Raw genomic sequence first — 11,405 nt, forward strand, 5'->3', positions numbered from 1 at the left:
TTCCACCCCAAGACTAAAATTAGCACCGGCACAGTTTTATCCGGGGCAACAAACGTCCCTGGGGAGACACAACGGCTACAGATGCTCTAAGCTGAGACCCCCCCCCCACACACACACACTCCCCAAGCGATGTAGGGTTCAACCGTCCCCACCGTACTCCCGCTGGGCAAAGCCCGAGCAGGGGATGATGTGTTGGGGATCGTTGCAGAAATTAAAAAAATTCTACGCATCACCAAGATCAATCTATGGAGTAACTGGCAATGAGAGAGAGGGGAGTGCATCTTCATACCCTTGAAGATCGCGAGACGGAAGCGTTACAAGAACGCGGATGAAGGAGTCGTACTCGAAGCGATTCAGATCGTGGTGTATTCCGATCTTGGCACAGAACAACGGCACCTCCGCATTCAACACACATGCAGCCCGGTGACGTCACCCGCGCCTTGATCCAGCAAGGAGGAGGGAGAGGTTGAGGAAGAAGGGATCCGATAGCAGCACGACGGCGTGGTGGTGACGGAGTGGCAGTACTCCGACACGGCTACGCCAAGCTCTTACGGAGGAGGAGAGGTGTTGGGGAGGGGAGGGGTTGCACCTTGGATGTGGTGCTGCAGCCCTCCCCTCGCCCCTCTATTTATAGGAGAAGGGGGAAGGGGGGCGGCCCCCTCTAGATGAGATCTAGAGGGGGGGAGGAGGCCAAGGGGAGGGGACTTGCCCCCCAAGCAAGGGGGGCGCCCCCTTTAGGGTCCCCCCCCCAACCCTAGGCGCATGGGCCCAAGGGGCGGTGGCGCCCAACCCTCCAAGGGCTGGTTCCCTTCCCTCTACAGCCCACGAGGCCCTCCGGGAGAGGTGGCCCCTCCCGATGGACCCCCGGAACCCTTCCGGTGGCCCCGGTACAATACCGGTATGCCCCCGAACATTTCCGGTGACCGTATGACAACTTCCCATATAGAAATCTTCACCTCCAGACCATTCCGGAACTCCTCATGACATCTGGGATCTCATCCGGGACTCCGAACAACATTCGGTAATCACATACAAGTCTTCCTAATAACCCCAGCATCATCAAACCTTAAGTCTGTAGACCCTACGGGTTCGGGAATCACGCAGACATGACCGAGACAGCTCTCCGGCCAATAACCAACAGCGGGATCTGGATACCCATGTTGGCTCCTACATGTTCCACGATGATCTCATCGGATGAACCACGATGTCGAGGATTCAAGTAATCCCGTAAACAATTCCCTTTGTCAATCGGTATGTTACTTGCCCGAGATTCGATCGTCGGTATCCCAATACCTCGTTCAATCTCGTTACCGGCAAGTCACTTTACTCGTTACATAATGCATGATCCCGTGACTAACCACTTAGTCACATTGAGCTCATTATGATGATGCATTACCGAGTGGGCCCAGAGATACCTCTCCATCATACGGAGTGACAAATTCCAGTCTCGATTCGTGCCAACTCAACGAACACTTTCGGAGATACCTGTAGTGCACCTTTATAGTCACCCAGTTACGTTGTGACGTTTGGTACACCCAAAGCACTCCTACGGTATCCGGGAGTTACACAATCTCATGGTCTAAGGAACTGATACTTGACATTAGAAAAGCTTTAGCAAACGAACTACACGATCTTGTGCTATGCTTAGGATTGGGTCTTGTCCATCACATCGTTCTCCTAATGATGTGATCCCATTATCAATGACATCCAATGTCCATAGTCAGAAAACCATGACCATCTGTTGATCAACGATCTAGTCAACAAGAGGCTCACTAGGGACATGTTGTGGTCTATGTATTCACACATGTATCACGGTTTCCAGTTAATACAATTATAGCATGAATAATAGACAATTATCATGAACAAGGAAATATAATAATAATCATTTTATTATTGCCTCTAGGGCATATTTCCAACAGTCTCTCACTTGCACTAGAGTCAATAATCTAGTTACACTATGATGAATCAAACACCCATAGAGTTCTGGCGTTGATCATGTTTTGCTCGTGGAAGAGGTTTAGTCAACGGATCTGCGACATTCAGATCCGTATGCACTTTGCAAATATCTATGTCTCCATCTTGAACATTTTCACGAATGGAGTTGAAGTGACGCTTGATGTGCCTGATCTTCTTGTGAAACCTGGGCTCCTTGGCAAGGGCAATAGCTCCAGTGTTGTCACAGAAGAGAGTGATCAGCCCCGACGCATTGGGAATAACTCCTAGGTCGGTGATGAACTCCTTCATCCAGATTGCTTCATGTGCTGCTCTAAGGCTGCCATGTACTCTGCTTCACATGTAGGTCCCGCCACGATGCTTTGCTTGCTGCTGCACCAGCTTAGCCCCACCATTCAAAATATACACGTATCTGGTTTGTGACTTAGAGTCATCCAGATCTGTGTCGAAGCTAGCATCGACGTAACCCTTTACGACGAGCTCTTCGTCACCTCCATAAACAAGAAACATATCCTTAGTCCTTTTTAGGTACTTCAGGATATTCTTGACCGCCGTCCAGTGTTTCATGCCGGGATTACTTTGGTACCTTGCTACCAAATTTACAGCAAGGTTTACATTAGGTCTGGTACACAGCATAGCATACATAATAGACCCTATGGCCGAGGCATAGGGGATGACACTCATCTTTTCTCTATCTTCTGCCGTGGTCGGGGAGCCAAGCTCAATTTCACACCTTGCAACATAGGCAAGAACCCCTTCTTGGACTGATCCATATTGAACTTCTTCAATATCTTATCAAGGTATGTGCTTTGTGAAAGACCTATGAGGTGTCTCGATCTATCTCTATAGATCTTGATGCCTAATATATAAGCAGCTTCTCCAAGGTTCTTCATTGAGAAACACTTATTCAAGTAGGCCTTTATGCTGTCCAAAAGTTCTATATCATTTCCCATCAAAAGTATGTCATCCACATATAATATGAGAAATGCTACAGAGCTCCCACTCACTTTCTTGTAAACACAGGCTTCTCCATAAGTCTGCATAAACCCAAACGCTTTGATCATTTCATCAAAGCGAATGTTCCAACTCCGAGATGCTTGCATCAACCCATAAATGGATCGCTGGAGCTTGCATACCTTGTTAGCATTCTTAGGATCGACAAAACCTTCCGGGTGCATCATATACAATTCTTCCTTAAGATAGCCATTAAGGAATGCCGTTTTGACGTCCATTTACCATATCTCATAATCATAGTATGCGGCAATTGCTAACATGATTCGGACGGACTTCAGCTTCGCTACAGGAGAGAAAGTCTCATCGTAGTCAACCCCTTGAACTTGTCGATAACCCTTAGTGACAAGTCGAGCTTTATAGATGGTAACATTACCATCCGCGTTCGTCTTCTTCTTAAAGATCCATTTATTTTCTATCGCTCGCCGATCATCGGGCAAGTCTGTCAAAGTACATACTTTGTTTTCATACATGGATCCTATCTCGGATTGCATAGCTTCAAGCCATTTGTTGGAGTCTGGGCCCGCCATCGCTTCTTCATAGTTCGAAGGTTCACCGTTGTCTAACAACATGATTTCCAGGACAGGGTTGCCTTACCATTCTGGTGTGGAACGTGTCCTTGTGGACCTACGAAGTTCAGTAGTAACTTGATCCAAAGTACCTTGATCATCATCATTAACTTCCTCTCTAGTCGGTGCAGGCACCACAGGAACATCTTCCTGAGCTGCACTACTTACCGGTTCAAGAGGTAGTACTTCATCAAGTTCCACTTTCCTCCCACTTACTTCTTTTGAGAGAAACTCTTTCTCCAGAAAGGACCCGTTCTTGGCAACGAAAATCTTGCCTTCGGATCTGAGGTAGAAGGTATACCCAATGGTTTCCTTAGGGTATCCTATGAAGACGCATTTTTCCGACTTGGGTTCGAGCTATTCAGGTTGAAGTTTCTTGACATAAGCATCGCATCCCCAAACTTTTAGAAACGACAGCTTAGGTTTCTTCCCAAATCATAATTCATACGGTGTCGTCTCAACGGATTTAGACGGTGCCCTATTTAAAGTGAATTCAGCTGTCTCTAAAGCGTATCCCCAAAATGATAGCGGTAAATCGGTAAGAGACATCATAGACCGCACCATATCCAATAGACTGCGATTACGATGTTCGGACACACCGTTACGCTGAGGTGTTCCAGGCGGCGTGATTTGTGAAACAATTCCACATTCCTTAAGTGCATACCAAACTCGTGACTTAAATATTCTCCCCCACGATCTGATCGTAAGAACTTTATTTTTCTGTCACGTTGATTTTCTACCTCATTCTGAAATTCCTTGAACTTTTCAAAGGTCTCAGACTTGTGTTTCATTAAGTAGACATACCCATATCTACTTAAGTCATCAGTAAGGGTGGGAACATAATGATAGCCTCCGCGAGCCTCAACGCTCATTGGACCGCACACATCAGTATGTATAATTTTCAATAAGTTGGTTGCTCGCTCCATTGTTTCAGATAATGGAGTCTTGATCATTTTGCCCACGAGGCATGGTTTGCACGTGTCAAATGATTCGTAATCAAGAGACTCCAAAAGTCCATATGCATGGAGCTTCTTCATGCGTTTGACACCAATGTGACCAAGGCGGCAGTGCCACAGGTATGTGGGACTATCAATCTTACATCTTTTGGTATTCACACTATGAATATGTGTAACATCACGTTCGAGATTCATTAAGAATAATCCATTGACCAGTGGGGCATGACCATAAAACATATCTCTCATATAAATAGAACAACCATTATTCTTGGATTTAAATGAGTAGCCATCTCGTATTAAACGAGATCCAGATACAATGTTCATGCTCAAAGCTGGTACTAAATAACAATTATTGAGGTTTAAAACTAATCCCGTAGGTAAATGTAGAGGTAGCGTGCCGACGGTGATCACATCGACCTTGGAACCATTCCCGACGCGCATCGTCACCTCGTGCTTCGCCAGTCTCCGCTTATTCCGCAGCTCCTTTTTTGAGTTACAAATATGAGCAACCACACTGGTATCAAATACCCAGGAGCTACTACAAGTACTGGTAAGGTACACATCAATAACATGTATATCACATATACCTTTGGTGTTGCCGACCTTCTTATCCACTAAGTACTTGGGGCAGTTCCGCTTCCAGTGACCGTTTCCCTTGCAATAAAAGCACTCAATCTCAGGTTTGGGCCCGTGCTTTGTCTTCTTCCTGACAACTGGCTTACCGGGCGCGCCAACTCCCTTGCCGTCCTTCTTGAAGTTTTTCTTACCCTTGCCTTTCTTGAAACTAGTGGTTTTATTGACCATCAACACTTGATGTTCCTTTTTGATTTCTACCTCCGCTGATTTCAGCATTGAAAATACCTCAGGAATGGTTTTCACCATCCCCTACATATTGTAGTTCATCACAAAGCTCTTGTAGCTAGGTGGGAGCGACTGAAGGATTCTGTCAATGACCGCCTCATCCGGGAGGTTAATGTCCAGCTGGGACAAGCGGTTGTGCAACCCAGACATTTTGAGTATGTGCTCGCCGGCAGAACTATTTTCCTCCATCTTACAACTGTAGAACTTGTCAGAGACTTCATATCTCTCGACCCGGGCATGAGCCTGGAAAACTATTTTCAGCTCTTGGAACATCTCATATGCTCCGTGCTGCTCGAAACGCTTTTGGAGCCCTGGTTCTAAGCTGTAAAGCATGTCGCACTGAACGAGGGAGTAATCATCAACACGCAACTGCCAGGTGTTCATAACGTCTGCATTCGCCGGGACAGGTGCTTCACCTAGCGGTGCTTCTAGGACATATGTTTTCTGGGCAGCTATGAGGATGATCCTCAGGTTCCGTACCCAGTCCGTATAGTTGCTGCCATCATCTTTCAGCTTGGTTTTCTGTAGGAACGCGTTGAAGTTGAGGTTGACATGAGTGTGGTCCATTTGATCTACAAGACATTTTGCAAAAGTTTTTAGACTAAGTTCATGATAATTAAGTTCTTCTAATCAAATTATTTAATGAACTCCCACCCAGATAGACATCCCTCTAGTCATCTAAGTGATACATGATCCTAGTAAACTAGGCCGTGTCCGATCATCACGTGAGACGGACTAGTCATCATCGGTGAACATCTTCAGGTTGATCGTATCTTCTATACGACTCATGTTCGACCTTTCTGTCTCTTGTGTTCCGAGGCCATGTCTGTACATGCTAGGCTCGTCAAGTCAACCTAAGTGTTTTGCATATGTAAATATGGCTTACACCCGTTGTATGTGAACATTAGAATCTATCACACCCGATCGTCACGTGGTGCTTCGAAACAACGAACTTTCACAACGGCGCACAGTTAGGGGAAACACTTTCTTGAAATTATTATGAGGGATCATCTTATTTACTACCGTTGTTCTAAGCAAATAAGATGCAAAAACATGATAAACATCACATGCAATCAAATAGTGACATGATATGGCCAATATCATTTTGCTCCTTTTGATCTCTATCTTTGGGGCGCCATGATCATCATCGTCACCGGCATGACACCATGATCTCCATCATCATGATCTCCATCAACGTGTCTCCATGAAGTTGTCTCGCCAACTATTACTTCTACTACTATGGCTAACGGTTTAGCAAAGAAGTAAAGTAACTACATGGCGTTATTCAGTGACACGCAAGTCATACAATAAATAAAGACAACTCCTATGGCTCCTGCCGGTTGTCATACTCATCGACATGCAATTCATGATTCCTATTACAAGAACATGATCAATCTCATACATCACATATATTTCATTCATCACATCCTTTTTGGCCATATCACATCACAAGGCATATGCTGCAAAAACAAGTTAGACGTCCTCTAATTGTTGTTGCATGTTTTTACGTGGCTGCTATAGGGTTCTAGCAAGAATGTTTCTTACCTACGCCAAAACCACAACGTGATATGCCAATTTCTATTTACCCTTCATAAGGACCCTTTTCATCGAATCCGATCCGACTAAGGTAGGAGAGACAAACACCCGCTAGCCACCTTATGCAACTAGTGCATGTCAGTCGGTGGAACCTGTCTCACGTAAGCGTACGTGTAAGGTCGGTCCGGGCCGCTTCATCACACGATACCGCCGAAACAAGATAAGACTAGTAGTGGCAACTAAATTGACAAAATCTACGCCCACAACAAACTTGTGTTCTAGTCGTGCATAGAAACTACGCATAGACCTAGCTCATGATGCCACTTTGGAGATCGTTGCAGAAATTAAAAAAATTCTACGCATCACCAAGATCAATCTATGGAGTAACTAGCAATGAGATAGAGGGGAGTGCATCTTCGTACCCTTGAAGATCGCGAGACGGAAGGAAGCGTTACAAGAACACGGATGAAGGAGTCGTACTTGAAGCGATTCAGATTGCGGTGTATACCGATCTTAGCGCCGAACAACGACACCTCTGCGTTCAACACACGTGCAGCCCAGTGACGTCTCATGCGCCTTGATCCAGCAAGGAGGAGGGAGAGGTTGAGGAAGAAGGGCTCCAACAGCAGCACGACGGCGTGGTGGTGATGGAGTGGCAGTACTCCAGCAGGGCTTCGCCAAGCTCTTACGGAGGAGGTGAGGTGTTGGGGAGGGGAGGGGCTACGCCTTGGATATGGTGTTGCAGCCCTCCCCTCGCCCCTCTATTTATAGGAGAAGGGGGAAGGGGGCCGGCCCCCTCTAGATGAGATCTAGAGGGGGGGGCGGCCAAGGGGAGGGGGCTTGCCCCCCAAGCAAGGGGGGCGCCCCCTTTAGGGTTTCCCCCCCAACCCTAGGCGCATGGACCCAAGGGGGGGTGGCGCCCAGCCCTCCAAGGGCTGGTTACCTTCCCTCTACAGTCCACGAGGCCCTCCGGGAGAGGTGGCCCCTCCCGGTGGACCCCCGGAACCCTTCCGGTGGCCCCGGTACAATACCGGTATGCCCCCGAACATTTCTGGTGACCGTATGACAACTTCCCATATATAAATCTTCACCTCCGGACCATTCCGGAACTCCTCGTGACGTCCGGGATCTCATCTGGGACTCAGAATAACATTCGGTAATCACATACAAGTCTTCCTAATAACCCTAGTGTCACCGAACCTTAAGTGTGTAGACCCTACGGGTTCGGGAATCACGCAGACATGACTGAGACAGCTCTCTGGCCAATAACCAACACCGGGATCTGGATACCCATGTTGGCTCCTACATGTTCCACGATGATCTCATCGGATGAACCACGATGTCGAGGATTCAAGTAATCCTGTAAACAATTCCCTTTGTTAATCGGTATGTTACTTGCCCGAGATTCGATCGTTGGTATCCCAATACCTCGTTCAATCTCGTTACCGGCAAGTCACTTTACTCATTACATAATGCATGATCCCGTGATTAACCACTTAGTCACATTGAGCTCATTATGATGATGCATTACCGAGTGGGCCCAGAGATACCTCTCCGTCATACGGAGTGACAAATTCCAGTCTCGATTCATGCCAACTCAAGAGACACTTTCGGAGATACCTGTAGTGCACCTTTATAGTCACCCAGTTACATTGTGACGTTTGGTACACCCAAAGCACTCCTACGGTATCCGGGAGTTACACAATCTCATGGTCTAAGGAACTGATACTTGACATTAGAAAAGCTTTAGCAAACGAACTACACGATCTTGTGCTATGCTTAGGATTGGGTCTTGTCCATCACATCATTCTCCTAATGATGTGATCCCGTTATCAATGACATCCAATGTCCATAGTCAGAAAACCATGACCATCTGTTGATCAACGAGCTAGTCAACAAGAGGCTCACTAGGGACATGTTGTGGTCTATGTATTCACACATGTATCACAATTTCCGGTTAATACAATTATAGCATGAATAATAGACAATTATCATGAACAAGGAAATATAATAATAATCATTTTATTATTGCCTCTAGGGCATATTTCCAACATGATGGTAGCGGCGGGGCTTTCCTTCGTTGTTGGCAGATTCGCGCGGGTGCCCTGGATAGGCGTGTGCATGGTCTTGCATCAATGGCGCAGTGATGTGGCCTCCCCCGTTGTCAACAACCCACTCTCGCGGTGCGACAGTCATGGCATCGTTGCGGTTTCGGCTATGTGATGCTACTTCCTGGCGGCGGTTCGGGCGCTCCCATGGGGCATGGCGTAAGAAGGTGGAGGAGGATCTGGTGGTCCGGCCGATGTCGGGTGCAAATCTGCCAGTGGAAGCTCGTCTGGGCCTTGGTCGGAACCATCGACGGTGGCACCCATGGGCATCGTCACGCGTCGCGGGGTTGTTTTTGTTCCATGTGTGCTCCGTGGGAAACCCAGATTTGGGCTTTCCAGATCAGATGATGGCAGCATGCATGTGTCGTCCCCTCCTAGGGGCATCTCCTTTGAAGCCTTACATTGGCTAAAGTGACCGTGTCCTACACTAGGGGGTATTCACCACGTCGATTACTGGCCAGGTGGGCCGGGCCGAGGACCCGCGTGGCTGTTTACCCATGGTCCGCACCCAGAGGACCCGTGGTGTATACAAGGTTCCCGAAGACTTGGCGTGTACTCCACGACTTAGGCGTCGACTACAACATGTCACCAAATACGTAGACGACATGGCTATAACCTAGAACCCTCATACCTATATAAACTTGGGGCTAGAGCACGTAGAGGCTCGATCAATCAATGAGTAGCCAATCTCGTGGTATAAACACATATACTCTGTACCCCATACACAATCAGTACAATCAAAAGTAAGACATAGGGTATTATCTCTTCGAGAGAGCCGAAACCGGGTAAAACCTCGTGTCTCTTGTTACTATCGTACTTAGGCTACCATCTCGGGACCCCCAACCAGAAATTTGATGGATCGACCCCGTCATTGGTGGCCCATACACGTCCCCGCTGATAGCCAATATCGTCCGATGGGAATCAACTTTGGTGAGCGGATAGGTTTTGACATGACCTCTGTGCTAGGGCAGATCTTCGTTTTTGGCAGCATCGTTCTTTTCGCCGACCCGAACAGCCACCTCGAACAAGTCGAGATCCTTGCTCCCGGCCAAATCATGAAATTTGGCAACTTGCAGTACACCACAAATTCCTGCGGCAACCTGAGCCTCTCGAGTTGGTTCTTCTTCGGCGTCGAATGAGACACGAGTGTCATGAAAGGAAGAAGTCCAGTATTCCACATATACTTCATGTATCGCTTGTCAAACTTCATCTTATCATGAACCCCACTAGACCTTAGGTGAAGCTGGTCAAAAACCGTTCCTTCCTCTACCATATACAGCTCACGGTGCTATTTATCGTACGACTCATGGATAAGAGATATCCTGCAAAATTGCAATGTATCGTAAGCCTCCTTGTTATTGTGCAAATACATATATACACGTGCAAATATTCATGTCCATACACTAAATTTTCTCCACGCCAAATGGATACATATACGCACAAATATATACATACACACAAATATCCATGCTAGTGTACATAGATACACATGTTTGCAATCCATACAAGTGTCATGCCAAATTTGCTACGAACCCTAACCATACCTAGAAATTATAAGACCAACTATACATATCAAATCCCTAACCATATAGCACACAAATTCTAAACCATACCTAACAAATACAAGTGCAAACATCAATGAAATTTGAGAAAGTGGATGAACTAGCATTTCTCCAAATCAGTACAATGCAAAGATTGCAACAAAAAAAATTAGGGTAAAAGGAGGAGAATACCTTGAAGATTTGACGGGGCAAAAGATTGACTCTTTTTTAGCCCCGATCCGTAATATTTGGCCACCGATTTAAGAGGGGGAGAGGGGCTACGGGGGTGGAGGAAGAACAAAAGAACGAACAAAGCCCTCTGGCTTGGGGTAGGATGCCTCGCGCTAGACCTACCCGTTTTCTTTAGCGAAAGGGCTTGGCGCCCTAGGCCAAGGCGTAATGGTTCTAAGCATGACACCTCCCTCAGAGGTGTCATACTCCATCAGCTGGGCATGTCCGAGCCAACGTGGCAAGTCAGCTCTAACCTCATGGCCCCTTGATCAGGGCGTCATGATGCCTACCATGACGCCTTGGGGCCGGCCGTCATGAAAATGGGTCATTTTTGAAATTTAGTAATAATTTAAATAGGGTTCATTTTGTGCTTAATTTTGAAAATGGGCGAATTTGTTGTTTTTCACTAGGAGACATGCCTCGTCGGCAAAAGCAATAAAAAACACCGTGCTTCTCAGGAAAAAAAAAAACTACCGTGCAAGATCCTAGCAGAAAGCCCCTAGTCCCCTACCAGCCGCGCGTGTCACGATGCAGTTAGCCTCGAGTCAAGTCCACTGCATCACTCATCTCATCCACTGGGAACTTCCCCAGCACACTTTCCGCGTGAAAGACTCCAAACCTTGGAGTCCCTACCGTGAA

Source organism: Triticum aestivum, chromosome 2B (assembly GCF_018294505.1).
Source record: "Triticum aestivum cultivar Chinese Spring chromosome 2B, IWGSC CS RefSeq v2.1, whole genome shotgun sequence".
Classification (NCBI taxonomy): Eukaryota; Viridiplantae; Streptophyta; class Magnoliopsida; order Poales; family Poaceae; genus Triticum; species Triticum aestivum.